General features: G+C 38.3%; 1 long non-coding RNA gene across 1 annotated transcript; it reads left to right on the forward strand.

Moving 5' to 3' along the window:
* Nucleotides 1-11,713: 11,713 nt before the first annotated feature.
* LOC121137002 lies at nucleotides 11,714-17,552 on the forward strand. The gene is made up of 2 exons (XR_005874212.1): nucleotides 11,714-11,810; nucleotides 17,290-17,552. It is a non-coding gene; the product is annotated as an uncharacterized LOC121137002 (long non-coding RNA).
* Nucleotides 17,553-23,343: the final 5,791 nt, after the last annotated feature.

Here is a 23,343-nt window from a genome sequence, read left to right on the forward strand (position 1 = left end):
GCTCCTGTAGATCACAGATAGGGTGTCTGTTGAGGTAGGCCAACTCATAACCCTGTTTCTGGGCCTGGGTAGTTATGGGGTTGGCCAGCCTGCTAGTCTTTTGTCTTCACTATCAGGGTGAGCTCTCCAGCATTGCTCTTTGATAGTTTATCCCTTGAATCAATGAGCAAGTAATAGGGCCAGTTCTGCTTTTATGCCTTCAGGGTCTGCTCTCCCACACACATACTCTTAGGGTCTGCTCTACTGTGTTTCAAGAGCCATTCACCCAAGTGCTCCATGCCATGAGGGGCAGGAATAGCTCTCCCTCTCATATCCTCAGGGTCAGGTTTCTCACAGGACACAGGTGGTGAGGGGCAAGGGTATCTCTCCCCCTTTCCCACCCACACCACCATAGGTTGAATAAAAGGGGTGGGGCCATGCCCATTAACAGGGTCTACTCTTTTGTGCTGCCCAGGTGAGGTGCAGAGCCTGCTCTCCCATGTGCTGAAGCTCATGAGAGGCAACTCTCCTACTCTTATGGCCTCAGGACCAGCTCTTTCAAGCACTTAAAACAGAGAATGTCAGAGAGGGAAGGGGAGGACATCTCTTCCCCACAGACACCACCATTTGAAAGATGGGGTCTCTTCTTATAGTAGGAACTAAATTTCAATGAGTTTTGTTGGAGATACTCAATACTATGACATCTATATTAGTGATGCTAAACTTTCAGGCTGTTTCTTATTGTTTAAGTGAGGATAACTACTATATTCCTCCTTTGCTTTGGTAATCAAAACGGTTACTGGCACTGTTCTCTCCATTGTTAAAATATCATCCATGAAAGAAACAAGTCCATGGCCAGATGGAAAAGGAGAGTAAATATGAGTCTTTGATATCATCAGGGAGCTGTTATGTCAGTCATTCTGAACAAAATGATCTTCATTTCTATTTATACGAGGAAAATAAACATCAAGTGGGAAAGCTGCAGTTGGTGGCTTTTTGCTGTGTGCATTCAGATGAAGTCCTGACCTACACTACTGAGAGGCTGAACCAAGCCAAGCCAAGTGATGGTCATCAGGAATATCTTGCAGGCACAAAAGAATTGCTTTGAGAAATGGATAAAAGACTTAAAACTTCAATTGATTTCTGCAGTTTCTCTGTATCCCATTGTGTGAGTGAGCTTTTTACCACTGTGACAAAATAGCTTAGGTAGAAACCTTTCTGGAAGGAAAGACATATTTTAATTTAGTGTCACAGGTTTCAAGCCATAATCATTTGGTCCCATTGCCATTGATAGGAAAGGCCTTCTTATGCACAGAAATTTCTTACTTCATATAAATTGAGCGATAAATAGAGAGCCAACAGGGGTCATTGTGTTAGTCCTAATAACCTGTTTAAGAACACATTTCTATGTGACCTCACTTTCTCTTCTTAGAGTTCACCTCGTAAAGGTTCCACTATGTCCCAACAGTGATAGGCTGAGAAATAAACATTCAACACTGGGGCAGTTTGGAGATATTTATCCAATCTGTAGCAACAATGATGAGTGATTTCCTAAACAAAGGTTGTTCTCACCTTGGTCAACACTATATCCAATATAATACTTTCCATAACCTTGATACTTAGTAAGTAAACATTTACTTGCTGAATATGCACCCTGTATGTTCAGTAGGGATTATGGCTGACGATATTCATGAACAATGACACATAAGCAGTATCATAAGGCTTACTTTAGTAATATTTGTTATTAGTGTCTGTAATTTTCAAGAGATGGATAGTAACAGGAGGGACTGCCAGTGTGCCTAAACCAATGTACAGGGAATAGCAGATTCTCAGAAGCAGTTACACAATCAAGTGAAAAAACACAAGTGATTAACAGTTGTGTGTCTTCTTGGGGTTCCAGTGACTTAGTAACTTGCCTAGTCCTGAAGACATATTAATTTTTGTTACTTAAATAACCTCTTTGTTGTTTTCCAAAAATTGAAAGATGAAAATGTTAAAAGGCTTACAAAATAAGATAAAATGATCTGCAGTCTTGTCATCTACAGTTAAATTGTTTGCTGAGTGCCCAAGATGCATATTATTTTCTGTTAGCAGTAGCTTACTTCTACTGTCTCATTCAATGTTTCCTTTTTTGAAAATTAGCTTGGTAATTGTGATGGACTTTGCAAATCTCTTTTAAACAAATGATGCATATAGTTGTCATTTTTTGCTTTGATTTACAAATCTGTAGAGTGTTCAGTTCCTTTCACCACACTTTCAATATTGCAAATTGCCCCAAATGTTCTTCTAAAAGTGGTTTGTTCAAAGATTTCTCCTTTACTGTCCTTCTGGGTGTAGTATTATTGTAAGGCACATAATCAAACCTTATTATCCTTCCCATTGCTTGACATAATGTACAATAGCTGATGTTTTTAGTGCATCATTGATATTATCAAAACACATTGTGCCTCTTATTTGGTTGATGTGTTATGTCATTGTGGTTACCTTTACAAATTTATATTTTCACTATCAGAAATTAACTAGCATTCACATTTTTGAAATGATAATGAAAAGCCAACCATGTAATTGAAAATATAAAAAAAAACCCCAAAGTCAAGGAACTTTGAAAGACTTTATCATATGATGTTGGTTTAGAAAAGAAGAAAGGGAAGAAATGGAAGCTGCCTTAGGAAGCGTAACTCTACTAGAGTAAGGTGTACCCTAGTTTGCCTTTAGAACATGTCTGTGCCATTGTGCTCACTGATACTGAGGAATGAGAAAGGAATTTCTTAGTTTCTTTTCTTGTTGCATTGCTGTAACCAAAAGCCTGATAAGAAATGACTTATAGGAAGATGGGTTAATTTTGGCTTACAGCACTCTGCGTCACTGACTTCTCAACCGTGAGAAGTCATGGCAGTTGCAGCATAAGGAAGTTGGTCACATTGATCCACTCATGAGGTAGAGGGCAATGAATGTCAATGTTCAGCTCACTTTCTCCTTTTTATTCTGTATATAGCTTCAGATCATGGAATGGTGGTACTAATATTTAGAGTTAGTATTCCCACCTCTATTAACCAAATCTAGAAAAATCCCTTACAGACACATACAAAGATTTGTCTCCTAGTTAATTAAGATATTGTTGACAATCAATATTAATTATCATAAGCTACTAGTTAGAATTTTGATACATAGATTCTACTATTTCTATAAACTCTTTTTGTTTTCTGTTTGTGCAATGCTGTTAAGAGCACTGACTGCTCTTCCAGAGGACCTGGGTTCAATTACCAGCCCCACATCACAGCTCATAATTGCCTATAAATCCAGTTTCAGGGGACTAAACAACTTCACATAAACATACATACATGCATAAAATAAATACACATGAAATAAAAATAAAGAAATAATTTTAAAAGATACAAAAGAAACTGAAGTGCTAGGAGAGTGTGTACCTCAGTAGTAGAACAATCACCTGGGTACTGGGTTTGCTGACTAACAAAACAAAAGTCTCATTTCCAGAAAAGAATGGAAAGAATTCAAAAGGACCTCCATTGTATCTTTATACGCATGGCCTATGACACTGATAGGGATATTATGGTCATTAATTTTATGTGTCAGCCTCATTGAGCTAAGTGGTCAGATATTGGGTAAAATATTTTTTCTGAATGTTTCCGTATTTTTTTTAGATGAGATATCCTAATATTTAAGTTGATAGGCTTTCAGTAAAGGAGATTTTCCTTTGTACTACTGATGAACTTCATCCAACCAGTTTAAACCTTGACTGGAGCAAAAGACTTTCCTATAGCAGGCATTCTTTTTTTTTTACTTAAATTAGAAACAAACTTGTTTTGCATGTCAATCCCAATTCCCCCACCCTCCTCTCCTGTCCTGCACCCCACCAACCTTCTATCCTAACCCCTTTCTTCTCTCCAAGGACAGTGAGGCCTTCCATGGGGGATCTTCAAAATATGTCATATCATTTGGAACAGTGTGTATAGGCTCAAAGAGTATCCCTCCAATTGGAATGGGCTTACAAAGTACATTCCTGTACTAGGGGTAAATATTAATCTACTACCAGAGGCCTCTCCACTATTGCTTACATTCTTAGCTGGGGTCATACTTCAAGATCTCTGGACATTTCTCTAGTGCCAGATTTCTCTTTAAACATATAATGGCTCCCTCTACTGTGGTATCTCTTTTCTTGCTCTCCTTTACTCTTCCCCTGACTCAATCTTCCTGCTGCCTTATGTCCTCCTCTCCCCTCCTATTCTGCCATTCTCTTTCTCCTATCTTCCTATCTCCTCCCCATGCTCCCAGTTAGATCAGGAAATCTTGTCCCTTTCCCCTTCTCTGTGGGGTCATGTATGTCTCTCTTAGGGTCCTCCTTAATTCCTAGTTTCTCTGACTGTGTGAATTGTAGGTTGGTAATCCACTGCTCTATGTCTATAATCTCTATATGAGTGAGTATATGCCATGTTTGTCTTTTTGTGACTGGGTTACCTCTCTCAGAATGGTTTCTTATAGATCAATCCATTTGCCTGTGATTTTCATGATTCCATTGTTTTCTTTTTCTGCTGAGTAGTATTCCATTGTATAAATGTACCACATTTTCTTTATCCATTCTTGAGTTGATCGGCATCTAGATTGCTTCTAGTTTCTGCCTATTACAAATAATGCTGCTATGAACATAGTTGAACAGATGTCCTTCTTGTATGAATGTACTTCCTTTGGGTATAGGCCTAAGAGTGGAATTGCTGGATCTTGTGGTAGAATGATTCTCATTTTCCTGAGAGCCGGCCATACTTATTTCCAAAGTGGTTTATGAACTTGCATTCCCACCAGCAATGGAGGAGTGTTCCCCTTTCTCCACATCCTCTCCAGTATAAATTGTCATTGGTGTTCTTGATTATAACCTTTCTGACAGGAGCAAGGTGGTATCTCAGAGTCATTTTCATTTGTGTTTCCCTGATGACTCAGAATGTTGAACACTTTTTAAAGTGTCTTTCCGACATTTTAGGTTCCGCTATTGAGAATTCTCTATTTAGTTCTGTATCTCACATTTTAATTGGGTTATTTGGTGTTTTGGTGACTAGCTTCTTGTGTTCTTTGTACATTTTGGAAATCAGCCCTCTGTCACATGTTGGGTTGGTGAATATCTTTTCCCATTCTGTGTGCTGCAGTTTTGTCTTGTTGATTATATCCTTTGCCCTACAGAAGATTCTTAGTTTCAGGAGGTCCCATTTATTAGTTGTCGATCTCAGTGTCTGTGCTACTGGCATTATGTTCAGGAAGCTGTCTCCTGTACCATTTTTTCTGAGGGTACTTCCTACTTTCTCTTCTAAGAGGTTCAGTGTGGCTGGATTTATGTTGAGGTCTTTGATTCCTTTGGACTAAGTTTTGTGCATGGTGATAGATATGGAACTATCTGCAGTCTTCTACATGCCAGCATCCAGTTATGCCAGCACCATTTATTGATGATGCCTTCTTTTTCCCTTCTATAATTTTAGCTTCTTGGTCAAAAATCAGTTGTTAATAGGCATGTGAGTTAATATCATGGTGTTCAATTTGATTCCATCCGTCTACCTGTCTGTTTTATATGCCAGTACCAAACTGTTGTCATTACTATAGCTCTACAGTAGTGCTTGAAGTCAGGAATGGTGATGCATCTGGAAGTTCCTTTATTGTACAGGGTTGTTTTGGTTTTCCTGGGTCTTTTGTTTTTCCACATAAAGTTGAGTAGTGTTCTTTCAAGGTCTGTGAAGAATTGTGCTGGGATTTTCATGGGGATTGCATTGAATTTGTAGATTCCTTTTGGCAAGTTTGCCATTTTTTACTATGTTGATTCTACCTATTGAAGAGCATGGGAGATCTTTCCATTTTCTGGCATCTGCATTAATTTTGTTCTTTAAAGTCTCTAAGTTCTTGTTATACATGTCTTTCCCTTTGTTTGGTTAGTGATACCCCAAGGGATTCTATGTTGTTTGTGTCAACTCTAAATAGTGATATTTTGTTTCTCATCCAGTTTATAGTTTATATGTACTAGGGCTAATGATTTTTTGAGTTAATCTTGTATCCTGTCACTTTTATCAAGGTGTTTACCAGCTGTGAGAATTCCCTGGTAGAATTTTTCAGGTAACTTATATAAACTATCTTGTCATCTGCAAAGAGTGAATGTTTGTCTTCTTCTTTTCTAATTTGTACCCCCTTGATCTCCTTTTGTTGTCTTATTGCTCTAGCTAGAACTTCAAGTATAATATTGAATAGGTATGAGAAACAGTCAGTCTTGTTTGGTTCCTAGTTTTAGAGGAATCCCATTGAGTTTCTCTCCAATTAGTTTGATGTTGGCTATTGGTTTGACATATATTGCTTTTATTATATTTATGTATGTTCCTGTTATCACTGATCTTTCCAAGTCCTTTATCATGAAGAGGTGTTGGATTTTGTCAAAGACTTTTTCATCATCTAGTGAGACGATCATGTGATTTTTCCTTTTCAGTTTGTTTATATGGTGGATTACATTGATGGATTTTTGTATGTTGAACCATCCGTGCATCCCTGGGATGAACCCTACTTGATCATGGAAGATGAGTTTTCTGATGTATTCTTGGATTTGATTTACCAGTATTTTATTGAGTATTGTTGCATCAATGTTCATTAGTGATATTGATGTGTAGTTGTCTTTCTTAGTTGTATCTTTCTGTGACTTGGGTACCCAGATTATTGAAGCCTTGTAAATGACTCTTCTGCTTCTATTATGTGAAATACTTTGAGGAGAATTACTTTAGTATTAGCTGTTCTTTTAATTACTGGCAGAATTCTGCACTGAAACCATCTGGCCCTGGGAATTTTTGGGTTGGGAGACTTCTGATGACTGCTTCCATTCTTCCATTTCTTTAGAGGCTATAGGACTATTGAAATAGCTCATCTGTTCTTGATTAAATTTTGGTAAGTGATATCTATCCAGAAAAATGTTCATTTCCTTTAGATTTTCTAATTTTGTGGTATACAGGTTTTCAAAGTATGACCAGATGATTCTCTGGATTTCCTCAGTGTTCCTTGTTATGTCTCCCTTCTCTTCTCTGCCTTTTGGTAAGTTTGGATAAAGGTTTGTCTGTATTCTTGATTTTCGTGTAGAACCATCTCTTCATTACATTGATTCTTTGTATTGTTTTTCTACTTTCTACTCTATTGATTTCAAGCCTCAACTTGATTATTTCCTGGCATCTACTCATCCAGAGTGAATTTGATTCTATTATTCTAGAGCTTTCAGTTGTGCTGTTAATTCTCTAGTGTGACTATTCTCCAGTTTTGTTTCTTCATGTGGGCACTTTGTGATATAAACTTTCTTCATAGCACTGCTTTCAAAGTGTTCCATAATTTTGAGCATGTAGTGTCTTCATTCTCTCATTGAATTCTAGGAAGTATTTAATTTCTTTTTTATTTCTTTCTTAACCCAGGAATGGTGCAATTGCCCATTGCTCAATTTCTATGAGTTAGTAGGTTTCCTCAATTTGTGTTGTTGTTGAATTCTAACTTTAAGGATGGTAGTCTATAAGATACAGGGCATTATTCAATTTTCTTGTACCTGTTGTGGTTTGCTATGTTGCAAATATGTGGTCTATTTTAGAGAAGGTTCCATGTGGCCCTGAGAAGAAGGTGCACTCTTTTTGTGTTTGGTATAGATGTCTGCTAAAACAAATTGTCTCATAACTTCTATTAGTTTCTTTGTTTCTTTACCTGGTGGTCCTGTCTAGTGTTGACAGTGAGTATTGAAATCTCCCACTATAAGTGTGTGAGGGTTTGCATGTGATTTGAGTTTTAGTAAGGTTTCTTTTATGAATGTGGGTCTCTTCCTATTTGGAGCATAATTGTTCAAAATTGAGACTTCATCCTGATGGACTTTTCCTGTGATGTATATGAAATTACCTTATTCATCTCTTTTGATTGATTTTAGTATGAGATCTAATTTGTTAGATACTAGGATTGCTATACCTGGTTGTTTCTTGGGTTCATTTCATTGGAAAATCCTTTCCAAACCCTTAACTCTGAGATCTTTGAAGTTGATGTGTTTCTTGTATGCAGCAGAACGATAGATTCTATCTTTGTATCCATTCTGTTAGCCTGTGTCTTTTTATAGGCAATTTAAGTCCATTAATATTGAGGAATATTAATGACCATTGATTGTTCATTCTTGTTTTTTTTTGTTTTTTTTTTTTGATTTGTTGTTGTTGTTGGTATTGTGTGTGGATTTCTACCCTTTTTCTGTTAGCTGTTGGTAAAGTGGGATTATCTATTTCCTATCTTTTTGTGGGTGTAGTTAATTTCCTTGGGTTGGAGTTTTCCTTCCAGAACTTTGTGTAGCACTGGATTAGTAGATTTATAGTGTTTAAATCTGGTTTTGTCATAGACTATAATATTGCTTTCTCCATCTATAGTGATGGAAAACTTTGCTGGGTATAGTAAGCTTGGCTGACATCTGTGGTCTCTTAGTGTGTGTAGACTATTTCATAGCTTCCATGGAGAAGTCAGGTGTAATACCAATGGGCTTGCCTTTATATGTTCTTGTCCTTTGCCTTTAACTGCTCTTAGTATTCTTTCTTTATTCTGTATGTTTATGGTTTTGGCTTTTAATGTGGCAAGGGAACTTTTTTGTGATCCACTCTAGTTGGTGTTTTGTATGTTTGTTGTACTTTCATTGGTACATCTTTATTTAGGTTAGGAAAGTTTTCTTCTTCAATTTTGTTGAATATGTTTTCTACATCTTTGAGGTGGGTTTCTTCACCTTGTTCTATACTTATTATTCATAAGTTTGTCTTATTCACCATGTCCCATAGTTCTTGGATATTTTTTGTTAGGGATTTTTTTGGACATAAGATTTTCTTTGTTCAATGAATCTATTTCTCATAGTATATCTTCAATGCCTGGGATTCTCTCTTCTATCTCTTGTGTTCTGTTGGTTATGCTTGCATCTGTAGTTCCTGATCATTTGCCCAGCTTTTCTATTTCCAGCATTTCCTTAGTTTGTGTTTTCTTTGTTATCTGTATTTCAATTTTTAGGTCTTGAACTGTTTGAATTGTTTCCTTCATCTGTTTGATTGTTTTATCTTGGATTTCTTTAAGAGTTGCAACAGAGGGGAGAGGGAGATGGGAGAAAGAAAGGGGAGAAGAGGAGTGGAAGGAGGGCACAGGAAGGCAGAAAGAGAGGAGAGGAGAGAAGGATGAGAGTTATGGTAATAGTGGAGCCATTGTGAGAGATCTGGCACTAGTGAGATCTACAAGTATGACACCAACTAGCATTAAGGCTACCTTAAATGACTCCCCTTACAAAGAGATTGGTGACTGCCTTATATGTTATCCTAGAATCCTCATCCAGTGACAGAAGCAGAGGCAGACACCCATAGCTAAAAACCTAACTGAACTACTAGAACCTAGTTGCAAGGAGGAGTGATGAGCAAAGGATTCAAGACCAGTCTGGTGAAACCTACAGAGGCAGCTGACCTAAACATGGGGGAACACATGGATCCCAGACTGATGCCTGAGAGGCTAGCATGGGACTGATTGAGAAACCCCCATCCCTGAACCTGGGTGCCAGAGAAGAGGCCTAGAAATCTTTGGGACTGTGGGGAGTAGATCAGAATTTATTCCTGACATACAAATAGATTCTGGGAGCCCAGTCCACATGGAGCGATGTTCTCTCAGCCTGAACAAATTGGGGAGGACCTAGGCTCTGCCCGGGATGATATGACAGTCTCTGAAAATCCCTCGTGGAAGCCCTTACCCTCCCTGGGGAGCAGAGATGGGATTGAGTGGGGTGGGGGGTTGGGAGGATTTGGGTTGGGACCATTAAGGGGCTGGGGGAGGAGAGGAGAGAAAAGGAACTGAGAGTGACATATCTAAAAAGTTATATATAAAGAAAAAAAGAGTTGTTGATTTCTTGTATTTTTGGTTTGTCTTTTCTTCTATTTCTTTACAGAATTTTGTAATATCCTCTTTGAATGCCTCTTTCATTTTCATGAAGGTGTTTTTAAGGAAATTCACATCTGCTTTATCTGTGTTGGGATGTTCAGGTCTTGCTGGTATAGAATCCATAAATTCCAGTGGTGTAACATATTTTTTGTTTTGTTGAATGTGTTTTTATAATTTCTTCTTCCCATCCATTCTTCTTGTGGGTACAGGTGGAGTCTCTTCCTTCCTGTTAGGTATGGGTCTAAGGTTCCCTTCTAGTGGGTACAATCAGTTCAAATACTCTGATGGTTCTCCTCTTCCCTGGGTGGATGCGGGACTAGTACCAGGACATGACAGACCCTGGGTGTGCTGTTCTGCTGGACTGGTTCCCCCATGTGCAGGTACCAAGCCTCAGGAGGCTCTGAGCACAGCACCTGAAGGTGGACTGGAAACATGCCCCCATGTTTTCTCCTCCTGTGGGTGGAGGCAGCAGTAGGATGCTGGCAGTCTCTGGCTGGGCTGGACTGCTGGGATAGGTTCCCCAGTGTGCAATCCCCAGGTTCAGGATGCTCCAAGCATGGCACCAGAATTCAGGGAGGAAAGAGGCCCACATTTATTTCCTTCCATAGGTAGAGGTGGGACTAGTATGGCAGGCATTCTTTGGGATTTAAATGTGTAGTCAGCAATTTCTATGGTTTTCAGTCTGCCAGGCTACATACAACATTTGGATCTCCTTAATTTCCACAGTTGTGTGTGTGGATTTATTAACCCTAGGTCATTGTACAGAGTATTGGTTCATTTTCTCTGGAAAACCCCCAAGTAGTCTTTACCAATTCTTTGGACTTGGTGATGTTTCACCCAAGTTGTTGTAAGTGACAGGTTTTTAGAAAGTTGGTGTGTCTGTAAGGATAATCTTTCCAATACTATCTGTACCATGCTTAAAAGATAGGTTATTTGTCAATGATAAAATGCTATTTTCAGAAATTTGTGAAAATCTGGACTCTTGAGAGCTTCTTAAGCTTCCCTATCCCATATTTTCTCAGACACTTTAGGATACTGGCAATTCAGGCATCATCAAAGTTTCATAAACTTTTATATTGCTGGGCATTTTGTAGGATCTGCATCCTTAGGATTTTGCTTTAGGTAAAATAGTATCTGCCATTCTATTTATGCTGCACTGGTACTTGCTTATTTCTAAAACTGTGAAACTCAGAGAAGAAGGGATGATTTGGTGGTATTTTGAATTACTGAACTTGGAGATATTATAATCTAATGGATTAATGACATAGTCTTTGTTTTTAATATGCTTCATTATGGTTAAAGTTGTGAGGCAAATTCTAGGGTTAAGGTCTATGCAGAAAGGGGCCAAAATGTTGGTATGCAATGGATAAGATACCAGAGTTATTTAGAAGAAAATCCCTCAAAATATGTTTGGTACTGGCCCATAAAGTATGTCATACTGGTCTGAAAAACAAGGGAGGATGAGGAAGGTCTTATAGCGTTGTTGACCATAATGAAAAGCTAGAATATATATTTTTAAAGATGTATTTCCACAATAATAAATTTTAATTTGATTTTACCAAGTTACTGATCTGTCCTAGATTGGCAATTAAATAATCAATATGATGTGAATAATTGTTGGTTCTGTTTGTTTAAGAAACTGCACATTGAGAAATGTAACTGACCAGAGATGTACTCAGTGGGAGTGCAAGGAATGATGATGTATGAGTGAGAAACATTGTGAATGAGGTTTAGAATGTCCGGAACATGATTGTTTAGGTCACTGTAGAGGTAGCTGGGGTGTAGTGGGGAATGGAAGGTGGCTGAGGAAGTCGAATACTTTCAGAGAATGTCTTTGCCAGCTTGTGTTTCTTATCAGATGGAAAATATTTTTGGAGAAACAGCATCAGGTATATTGGTCAAGTTCTTTTCCCCTTTGTGAGATCATACCAACTGTCCACCAATTAGTCTATGGGCTTTATTACTCTATTTGTAAATAAGAGTGTGAATTTAAAGGGTGATGATTTCTCAAACATCTCTTGTGAGTATGTTACTTGGCAGAGAAAACTCTAATTAAGTGTTTAAAGTAAGTCAAAGCTAACTTACCACTTATAGGAGATCATTCTCAGTCCAGTCCTCTCCACCCCTCCCCTCATAGTCTAGATCAGCTCTAGAATATTATTTGATTTGATTTCTTTTAGGGAATAGTGGGCACTTGTCAAGTTCAAACATTTGCTAGATGTACATTCCTTATAGAATGCATTTATGCTCAGTTATTTAAAATGATGATTTCCCTGGCCAGCATATTGTCCCATCAGTTCTAGTGTTATGTTTTCCGAAGAAAAATTTTCATCCCAGTAAAGAAATGGTGATGAAAAACAGCATTTTAGGATCTTGAGAAAAGCACCTATGACAAATGTATTCATGAAAATGGAAGACGTATGTTAGTAATGTTACACTATTTTTCTCCTAAGTTCTGAAGTGACCAATTATGTAAGCTGAATATAGTCCCTTATATCTCTCTTGGTGAGATGTGAATAAATAAAAGTTTCAGCCACATTTGAATAGGATAAATTTCCATTTGCAAAGCAGATTCGTTTCAAACTTTTGACTGTTGCTTTTTGTGTTTGAAACATGCTATCTTTGTCTTGTTTTTCTTTTTTGCCTAAATAATGTTCTTGTCAGCATTTTGATTTACTTCATTTAGTTATATATCCCGGTGTTATTCTCTTGGGAAGCTTTTGAACTTCTTTTTTAATAAAAGGTCAGTTGGCAGTGTAAATTCTAAATATATAAGTGTAGTTCTCACTTATGGATTCTCAAGAAAATAGCCAGGAGATGCTGTAGGGTAGAAGAATAGTGTCATTCACCCAGTCATACAAGAGAGCATGCAAGCAAAAATAACCAAACCTAGGCCACTTCACACAACTGTTTTAAACCAAAATCATGCCAATGAGATGGCTCAGGAAGTAAACTGCTTGCTTCTAGACTTGATGACCTGAGTTCTATCCCTAAGTCCCATATGACAGAAGAAGAGAACCAACTCTTTAAATTTGTCCTTAGCTTTCCATACACATGCCATGGTACAGGTAGATCCCATATATTTACATACACACATACCACATAATAAAATAAGTGCAACAAAATTTTTATTTTTTTACACATATATTTTATTTAGCTTTTTACACATATTACTCTCAGTTCCCTTTCCTTCCCCTCCTCTCCTGGCCACCCATTCTTCCCAACCCCCCATCCCACTCCATTTTCCTTCTGCTCCTTGTGGAGGGTAAGGCCTTCCATGAGGGCTTTTCAGAGCTTGTCATATAATCCCTGGTAGGGCCTAGGTCCTCCCCCATGTGTCCAGGCTGAGAGAGCATCCCTCCATGTGGAATGGGCTCCCAGCATCCATTTGTACGCCAGGAATAAATACTGATCTACTCTCCAAGGTCCCATTAATTGCTGAGACCTCTTCTTTGGATCAGTCCCATGCTGGTCTCTCAGTCATCAGCCTGAGGTCCATACGTTCCCCCTTGTTTAGATCAGCTGACTCTGTGGGTTTCCTCAGCCTTATCTTGATTCCTTTGCTCATCAGTCCTCTTTGTAACTGGGTTCAGTTTAGCATTTAGCTGTGGGTGTCTGCCTCTGCTTCTGTCAGGCACTGGATGAGGGTTCTAGGATGGCATATAAGGTAGTCATCAATCTCATTATCAGGGGAGGGTGTTTAAGGTAGCCTTAAGGCAACAAAAAATTTAAAGCAAATTCTTTGATGGGGTAGAATGAAGATAACTTTAAATTAAAAAGATGATTATAATATTTTATTGATAGTTATTACCTTATAAGAGAGTCACTTAGATGTCTTCTGACATTATAGATTTCTGTATTCCCTTGGCCACTCCACTCTTTCTGTTTTTTTTTTTTTTTTTTTTTTTTTTTTGGCTTTACGAGACAGGGTTTCTCTGTATTGTTTTGGTCCAGCCTGGCGTCATCGAACTCACATAGATCCACCTGCCTCTGCCTCCCAAGTGCTGGGATTAAAGGCATGCACCACCACCACCCAGCTGACCACCCCACTCTCTTGAGTTGCTAAACCAACGGACTGGGATGTATTCTAAGCTTTTTTCTTGTCTTCACACTGTCCCAGATGATTACAGTTCTGGCCTTTGGACTCAACTCTAGCTCATGGGCTTAAAGGACCTTGGACTAAATATATTCTAATTGTCTAGAATTGATTAGACATGTCCTCTGAAGATGAGAGAATGGTGAACGAATTTGAGATGTCTTTCCTCTGAATGGTATGCTAGCACAAAAATCAAGATCAGAGAAAACCAGAGCAGTCAAGGGAGTTATTAGGGGACTGAGAACTGAGATTGACCTAAAAGAACTGGAGTCAGACACGGGAAGTAACATGAAAATACAGTGGAGAACAACAGCTTACAAACCAGAAGAGGCAGTAAGAGTTTTCCTCCTCACACCATACACTTAGACTTGATAATTATTGTTGAAGTTATGTTCCTTTAAAAATGAGGACTGCCAATTATGATTTGGATTGAAACCCCTTGTTCTTTGTTCATACAATTGCCATTACTTTATGTGAATTCCTGCACACAGAATTTGCTCAAAACAAGCTTTTAAGAGTTTAAAAGACTCTATTTACTGATCTATCTGCCACTTATCTATTTTTACATCCTGACAGTATACTTTTATGTGCCAGATCTATAAGAAAAATGAAAATAGAAATATATAGCATATTGAAGGATCATTACTTCATCTGTGAATTATCAAAGAGAAAGTAAACCAAACAGTGGATAATGAGGAAAGTCAACAATACTATACAGATGCCTATATGATCACTTAAAATGATATCATTTTTAGGCCTGGAGTACAAAATAAAGCTGAGGCTCAGATTTGGATGCAGTCTGGTTTTATTGATTACTGGTACAGTGAAAAAATGATAATTAATTAAGTACATGTATAAATACATGACTGACCATTTTATGAAGAGCAAATTGAGAAAAACATGAATTCTCTGACTGATGACAGAGGGACTACTATTTTATTTTATTTTTTATTTAAATTAGAGACATGAATGCTTCACATGTCAATCCCAGCTCCCTCTCCCACCCCTCCTCCTTAGTCCCTTCACCAGCCCCTCCAACCCCACAACCAATCTCCACATCATTCCACAGAGAGGATGAGGTCCTCCTTTGGGGGATATCCAAAGTCTGTCATTTCATCCAGGGCAGGACCTAGCCCCTTCCCCAAGTGTCCAGGCTGAGAGAGCAATTCTCTGTTTGGAATGGGCTCCCAAAGATCATTGATAAACCATGATAAACACTGATCTACTACCCAAGGCCCCAGTTATTTCTGTGGCCTCCTCACTGAGACTATATTCATGGATTCTGGATCAGTCCCCTGTTGGCCTCTCAGGCATTAGTCTGGGATTCAAGAGCTCCCCCTTATTCAGTCAGCTGTCTCTGTGGGTTCACCATCATGGTCTTTACCCCTGTGCTCATCACTCCTCCATCTCTTTCACTAAGTTCTAGGAGTGCAGTTCAGTGTTTAGTTGTGGGTATTTGTCTCTGCTTCCATCAGTCACTGGATGAAGGTTCTAGGATGGCATATAATGAATTCATCAAGAAGGGGCAATTAATGTAATCTCTCCACTATTGCCTAATCTTGTTTAACATGGGACATCTGAAAGATTATTCTAAGGAAGGCTATTGGCATTGATTCTTCAAAGGTAAATCTTGATGCCACATAGTTGAATACCAAGAGAGGAGTATATCAAGAGACAAAAGAGTGGAGCTGAAGATGAGGAAGGCCAGGGTAGCTGGAGATAATTCATTCACGTGAGTCATATAGGGCTGGCCTATAGCTTCAGGAGCTAGACATGTAATCACCATGAAGAATCTAAGTGAATACCATATGCTTTTAAATACCAGGACTGTGTAGATAGATAACTCAAGTTGTTATAAAATGAAAATAGAGAAATTTATTGAGTTGGTGACTGAGGACATAAATCATTTCCTAATGTGAAAGACAGCTCCTCAACCTATTAGAATATGTGTGTTTCTGCATTAGTTATTTACACTGATGCTGAGACAAAATATCTTGGAAAAGCAACTTAAGAAAGAAAATATTTTGGTTTGGCTACAGTTTGATGGTACAGTCCATCAAGGAATATTTAATGCTTAGTTTCATCAACTTGACAAAATCTGAAATCACCTGAGAATCTCAATGAGTTATATTTAAACTGGGTTGGCTTGTCTTGACTATATTTATTGACGTGTTGGCATGGGAGGATCAGACACTATGGGAGACATTATTCCCTAGATTTTGTTTCTGAATTGTGTAACAGTGGAGACAGTGAGTTGAGTAGTGGCATGCATTAATGCATTCCTTTCTCTCTACTATCAACTGTGAATGTGATGTAACTATTTTAAGTTTTTGCTTCCTTGAATTCCCTTCTATTGTGGATTGTAAACTAGAATTATGGGCTTTCTCCTCTAAGTTGCTTTTGTGTCAGGATATTTTAGTGCAAGAACAAAAATGAAGGAATGGTGGTCAAATCTTTCCAGCAGTAGCTTGAGGCAGTCAAGAAACGAGCAATGAACACTCATGCTAGGTAGCTTCTTTCTTTAATACAGTTCATGACCCAATCCACTAACATGCTGTTCTCTTTTAGAGTGCCCTTTCACCTCAAATAACCCAGTGGAGATGATTCTAATAAGCATTCCCAGAGACTAACTAATCTAAATAATACCTCACAGATATATGGAGGCATGTCTCCTAGATTCTATCAAGTTGATAATATTAGCCATCACAAGTTGATAGGGAAGGAGGGAGAAAATGCTGTGAGGTTGACAGGGCCTACAGTTACTTCATGGTTGTTAAAAGTCAGGTGTCCTAGTTTTTTTCATTTGCTGTGATAAATATCATGACCAAAAGCAACTAGAGAGAAAAGAGTTAATTATTTTTATGTTTTCAAAGCAAAGACAACTTTCTCTAAGAGGCTTTCCTAGACAAACTTTATCTGTGGGATTATAGCTAAAGAAAACTCAAGCTTTAAGCAGAGTATGCCTTCCATGCACCTGAGAAATAGAAATTATCCAAATTTCTCATTGTTCCAGCTTGCTGCCTGCCACAAGGCCAACAGTTGTGTCCTACCACAGTGTTTTGCCATGCTCATTCTTCTTATCCACAGGTCCAGAATTAGTGGAGCCAGTGACCCTGGGTTGAAAATGTTCAAAAGGAAATCATCTTCTTTATGTTGTTTCTTTCATATGTTTGTCAAATCAGTAAGAAATCTGAATAACACAGTTTTATACTGCAAATTGGGAAATACTAGTAGAGTAACCTAAAATTCTCTTAATACTTATAATGCCTAAGCTGGATGCACAACGAAAGCGCCTTTCTCCAGGCTCAAAAGAGTACCAGAATGTTCATGAAGAAGTCTTACAAGAATATCAGAAGATCAAGCAGTCCAGTCCCAATTACCATGAAGAAAAGTACAGATGCGAGTATCTTCATAACCAGCTGGCTCACATCAAAAGACTAATAGGTGAATTTGACCAACAGCAAGCAGAGTCATGGCACTAGAACTCTGCTTGGACCAGAAGATGTGAATAAAACTTAAACTTATTTATTTAAAATTCCAGATGAGTTGCTTTAGATTCTAAAAGATGAAACTTTGCTTGTTGGAAGTTTCAGTATTAGTAAACTTGAGTTACTTTTTTTCCTCCTCATTCTATTTTGCTTCCCTGAATTTTCAAGCTGCTTTCTTTTTCTGGTCCTCCCCCACCCCCAAAGTTGTTTGTTAATAGAAGCAGTTTTTTAGATATTGGGGATCCAGTGTCTATACTTCAAATCAATTTTTCCTTGAAAACTTGTGTTTGTCATTAGAGATGATTTTTTTTAATTTAGGTATCAGGGATGCAATGTCCACACTTAACAGTTGCTTGTGTTTAAAAACAAAACAGTAATGTGCAAAGTGAAATGCTTTTCATAAGCCTATTTTCTGACCTTTCTTAATGCAAACTCTTTGCCTTAAATGGTAGAATATATAGATAGACATTTGCACAAAATTCCAAAAAAAATCAAAACATTGTTTTGGAGGGTTGAAAAATAGAAAGTTGTTTGACTATGTGTGTAGTTTTCTATGCACATACACACACACACACACACGCACACACACACACACACACACACACACACACACAAAGGGCTGACTGGCTCTAGAGTGTTAAACCTGCCCTGCAAGTTAAACCCCCCATTGCAATGGCTGCCTTAAGGTGTTTGCTTGTTGTGTACATTGTGTGGTTAATTAGTAGCTGCACTGCTCCCCTGTGCCGACAGCCACGGGAAGCACACTGTGGCCTACCAGCGTCAGAACGTGTGTGTGTGTTTGTGTGTGTGTGTGTGTGTGTGTGTGTGTGTGTGTGTGTGTGTGTGTTCAGCTTGTGTGTCTGCAGAACTGATGTGGGTGTGAGCTGCAGGAAGGTGAAAAGCTGCTACTCAGTAGGCCGGACGCTCAGGTTAAACAACTGATGAGTGTTACAGCAGGTTATTGATGATGTTTGTTTACTTGTTTCTGTCAAATTGCTACTTCTACTGTGGAAGAAAAAAGCATTTCCATTTCAACAGTTTGTCAGCTTTATTAATGTTGGGCAAAAAAATTGATATGTTATAAAAATGAAATAGATATATAGTTTTGGGGCAAATGATAAAATTAAATGTGTAGGTAACCTATTTATATACTGCTATAAAGTATTTTTTGAAGAGAGATATGCAAAGAAGCTATTACCTACATCAGATGTATATTTAAAGATTTCTTTTACATCCTGGATACCAGGAATATTAAAAAAAAAGTAGATATATTTAACCATAACATACTGTGATTCATTGAACAGCACAAACTTTCATTTCATGGAGTTTATCTGTTAATGTTGATTTAAACTATCTCTTGTCTTATCATGTGGGAACATAAGTTATGTGGTCAAAATATAAGGATTTTGAACTAATGTTGATTCAGGTTGTGTTGTCTTGTATCGTCTTTTCAAAGTGCTGCCGGTTGAAAAGGGAAGCATTATGTTTACAAATCTGTTTTAAAATGTTTGCCAAAATTTTGTTAGTATCTTTAATAAAGATGTTTGTCTCCAGCATCCAAACAAACAAACAAACAAACAAACAAAAAAAAGATCTTAAGTTGCCTCTGGGCAAGAGACAAAGGTAATAATTGAAAAGCAATGAGACACATTTCAGAGTGATTCCAAAATAAAATCTCATTAATGTTTGCCTGTAAGTCACAGGAGAGGGGGGTGAAGGTTACTCCTGATCAACAGGAAACCAAAAAGGATGCAATTGATCATATCTTCTGACTCCTTAAGCTGAGGGATGCACCCCTGTTACATTCAATTCCCAACAAAGGAGAATATTGTTTGAACAGGGTTAATTCTTCCTTCTTTCTTTTTTTATTTAAATTAGAAATAACTTGCTTTACATGTCAATCCCAGTTCCCTCTCCCTCCACTTCTCCCTTGTCTCCCACAACACCCCATCTCCCCACCTCATTTTCCTCCCCTCCCCAGGGAGGGCGAGGCCTTCCACGGAATATCTCCAGAGTCTGTCATATCATCCCAGGTAGGGCCCAGGTCCTCCATTATGTGTCCAGAGTGAGAGAGCATCCCTCTACATGGAATGAGCGCCCAAAGGCCATTCCTATGTCAGGGATAAATACTGATCTACAACCCGAGACCTCACAGATTGCCCAGGCTTCTTCACTGACCCCCATATTCAGGGATTCTGGATCAGTCCCATGCTGGCCTCTCAGCCATTAGTCTGAGGTCCATGAGCTCCCCCTTGTTCAGGTCAGCTTTCTCTGTGGGTTTCACCAGCACGGTCTTGACTACTTTGCTCATCAATCCTCCCTCTCTGCAATTGTTTTCCAGAAGTTCACTTCAGTATTCAGTTGTGGGTGTCTGCCTCTGCTTCCATCAGCCACTGGATGAAGTCTCTAGGATGGCATATAAGGTAGTCATCAATCTCATTATGGGGAAAGATCATTTAAGGTAGCCTCTCCACTATTGCTTACATTGCCAGTTGGTGTCATCCTTGTAGATCTCTGGAAATCTCACTAGTGCCAGATCTCTCCTCAAACCTATAATGGCTCCCTCTATTATGACATCTCTCATCCTGTCTCCTCTATTCTAACCCCGACTCTACCTTCCTGCTCCTCCATGTCCTCCTTTCCCCTCTCTTCTCCCCCTCTCTTTCTCCTAACTCCCTCTCCCCTCCCCTCATGCTCCCAATATGCTCAGGAGATCCTGTCCCATTCCCCTTCCCTGGGATGCCATGCATATCTCTCTTAGGCTTCTCCCTGTTTCCCAGACTCTCTGGCAGTGGGATTGTAGGCTGGCAATCCCTTGCTCCATTTCTAAAATCCATATATGAGTGAGCACATACCATGTTTGTCTTTTTGTGACTAGGTTACCTCACTCAGGATGATTTCTTCTAGTGTGATCCATTTGCCTGCAAATTTCAAGATTCTATTTTTTCCCGCTGAGTAGTATTCCATTGTGTAAATGTACCACACCTTTTCTATCCACTCTTCTGCTGAGGGGCATTTAGGTTGCTTCCCTGTTCTGGCTATTACAAGTAATGCTACTAAGAACATAGTTGAGCAGATGTCCTTATTGTATGAATATGCATCTTTTGGGTATATGCCTAAGAGTGTTATTGCTGGATACTACGGTAGACTGATTCCCATTTTCCTTAGTAACATTCAAACTGATTTCCAGAGTAGCTGTACAAGTTGGCACTCCCACCAGCAGTGGAGTTGTGTTCACCTTTCTCCACATCCTCTTGGGCATAAACTGTCATTAGTGATTTTGATTGTAGCTATTTTGACAGAAGTAAGATGATATATCAGAGTTGTTTTGATTTGCTTTTCCCTGATGGCTAAGATGTTGAGAACTTTCTTAAGTGTCTCTCAGCCATTTTATACTCCTCTACTGAGGAATTCTCTATTTAGTTCTGCATTCCAGTAATAAACTAGCTTCTTCAGTTCTTTGAAAGTTTTGGAGATCATCCCTCTATCAGATGTGGGGGTTGTGAATATCTTTTCCCATTCTGTTGGCTGCCATTTTGTCTTGTTTACAGTGTCCTTTATCTTACAGAAGCTTTTAGTATCGGGAGATCCCAATCTTATTATATATTATACTCCATTATCAAAGGAAATCAGGGCAGGAACTGACAGAGAGACAATGGTGGAATGTTGCTTCCTGACTTGCTCTCTATGTTTTGCTTAGCCTCCTTTTTTTTGTTAACTCAGGACCATCAGTCCAGGAACTGCACTGACCACAGTAGTCCACTGTCTCTCATCAATCGCTAATCAAGGCAATAATACCATCACATACCTGCCTATAGGACAATAGGATGGAGGCATTTTACCAAATGACTTCCTCTTTCCAAATGACAGGAACTTGTGTCAAATTAACAAAAATAAACAAAAGGTAACAAGCACACCAGACATATTACTTTAAATATACAGTATTTAAGGAAAATGGTATGTAACCTTATTAGTAGAGAAGGACATTGAGACATAGGGTAACTGAGCAGTAATCTGAAAGCTTTTATAATGTGCAGGTGGGATTTCACCCTCTTCATTTTGATTCTAAAATCTGTGAATCTATCTATCTATCTATCTATCTATCTATCTATCTATATATATATATATATATATATAGAGAGAGGCATTTACTAGGGAGAAATGTGATTTGTTTCTTGCTCAAATTAACAAGTCATTTTCTTAGAATATGATGTATATCCAAGGTGGCAATTATCTAGCAGACATGATAATGTTGTTTATTTTTCCCCACATATCTGACAGTTATAATTAAGCACTTCTGTCTGAATTCTTGAGTATCTCAACCTTCTCTACACAGATATAAATGAAATGTCTAAACATTTTTCCAGGAGAACTGAAAACTAGACTTACTCTTGATTAATATACTTAAAGGGTCTTCTGGTGCCATATAAACTTGTCCCAAGTCTGCACATATATTCAGTCTGTGCATTTTATCTCTTTCTTTCCTAGTAAATTTCTTTTCATCATAGACTATGGGAAACTATATCTCTAATGTATTATATAGGAAATATCTTTAGCTTTGTGAGAAAAATGTTGCACTTAATTATCTATGTAACTATAGTACAAAAGCAATGGAAAATGTACGTGAGAGCATGTGCATATGTGTGTACATCTGTGTGTATGTATGTGTGTATGAATGAATGAATGATGCTGTATTCCAATGAGACTTCATTAAAAAAGCATTTCAGGGTTGGTCTGTGGACTGTACTTTGACACCCAATGTAAATGATATGTCTTGAAACTATTTTATTGTCACTAATCTTCATTTCCCCATGTTTTGTTTGCTTTATAATTCTGCGATATCTTTGCAGAAGATAGTAATTCTAGGTTATCTTTGCAAATCTGTTATTTCCATAGATGCCTTTTGACCTTATAGAGACTTTATCCATGATAAATGGTGAACTTTATTAATCTCTTGTCTGCTCTGTGATGTGGTAAATTGAAGATTACATCTTCTAAAAATGTAAAGGATGTAATTTTTAGACTCACGTGCTGTTAGAAACACAGCACAAACAACACTCTCCTGCCCTTCTGCTTGGGCCTACCTAGACTGGACTTTTTTAGTATTTGAGATATGGACAGTTTTACTTTGTATCCCAGATTAGCCTTGAACCCATCAATCTCCTGCCTCACTCTATTGACTAGCAGAATTTTAAGCATGTGTTACAATACCTGACTAGACTGCACTTTTTGACTGAGAGAATGTTGCTAAGATCAGGGTGCAGGATAGTGAATCAAGGTCCTGAGAGGTAGAGTACATCTCTTTTGAGCTCTATCTTTGTTTCTCTCAAGATCATTGGATATGACCCTTCATGTTTAGAAAAATCTCAAAATATGTCAAGTGGAATGGCTACATATAAGGGTCTTCATCTAGAAATATTGGAGCTCTGGAGTTCACAGTTCTCTTTAACCTCACCTATAAGTAAATGAGATCTGAGGGCTCTAAGAGAACCAAGTCCAGCCTACTCCTGCTTTTTGAATAAAGTTTTATTGGGAAACAGCCAAGATGTTGATTTATATATTATTCATGGCTTCTGCTATCCTGTAAGAGCAGAAATGAATGGTCACAATGGAGACTGTATTTATGGCCCCCAAAGCCAAAAATACTTTTTTTCTGGTTCTTTATAGAACAATTTCCTGCCTCCTGCTTTTCAGTCTTCAGTTTTCTTCACTGAGGCCCCAGGCATCTGGAGTACAGACAGTCCTTCCTGCTGTGCCCCTGTATGAATTTCTGATCTGCAGAATTCACAATGTTGAAAAATTGGTGCCTTTATAACATGATCTTTAAGAGGAACTTGT

This window comes from Mesocricetus auratus, unplaced genomic scaffold (assembly GCF_017639785.1).
Source record: "Mesocricetus auratus isolate SY011 unplaced genomic scaffold, BCM_Maur_2.0 Super-Scaffold_100676, whole genome shotgun sequence".
Classification (NCBI taxonomy): Eukaryota; Metazoa; Chordata; class Mammalia; order Rodentia; family Cricetidae; genus Mesocricetus; species Mesocricetus auratus.